Raw genomic sequence first — 1,002 nt, forward strand, 5'->3', positions numbered from 1 at the left:
CTTCTGAAAATAGTTGATTTTTAAAGTTCACTCTATCAGGAATCTGAAGGGATCAGACAATAGCCGACATACCCAATCTTTTAGATTACAAATAAGTGTTTGTTGATCTAAATAAACCACCAACCAATCAAAATTCGATAAAAGTCCCCGAAATTGTTAAGCCAATTAATGAGGAAAACGTTATTATAAGAATTTAGAGACAAGGGTAATAAATAGCCCAATGGCCACTTCTTCCTTGTCACTTTATACATATATATCAAGGACCTGCGATATCTCACTCTTTACGTTAAAAAATATTTACACCTACATATTTGACAAGGTAATCAAAAATTTGATTTACTATTTTTTCACTATATACAACGTTGATTATTACAAGCTGCATGGCTAATATTCAGAAATAATTACTGTAGTTTTGAATAAAATTAAAGGTTTCATTGGCCAAGCTAAACTATCAATTAGCCTTAAAAATCAATCACCCATGACTACTTACATCTCGTTAAAGCCGCTTCAAAAATACGAGGAAATTTTATTTGTCATTTGAATAACTCATTGGCAACGAATATATATATATGATTGTTTTGCTGCCTATGAAATGCAATTAAACTTTCTTATCGTTTCAATTTACCCAATCATGATTCATATATTAATATACAAACTTTCCAAAACAACAAAAAAGAAATTAGGAAAAAATGAATTATAATTGAATGTATTATATACTACAATTGTAACGGGTTTTGAAGATAAATAAATATGCAAAACTAAATATAAATGACATTTTTCCCTTTGGAAAGTTAACTTAAAGATGAAATAAGAAGAGTTCTTAAAATCACTAATATAATAATTATAAAATTAATTGCTCTACAAAAAAACATAAGTTATATAACATATGTCAAAAGTTGGTAGACAACTTGAAAAAACACGGTCCTTATAACGAGCATAATATTTGTTTAAATCAGACGTTATCATCACACAATTATACCACTTTATTTACATAACAAACGC

The sequence above is a fragment of the Acartia tonsa genome, chromosome 5 (assembly GCF_053477335.1).
Source record: "Acartia tonsa isolate MP-2025a chromosome 5, ASM5347733v1, whole genome shotgun sequence".
Lineage (NCBI taxonomy): Eukaryota > Metazoa > Arthropoda > Copepoda > Calanoida > Acartiidae > Acartia > Acartia tonsa.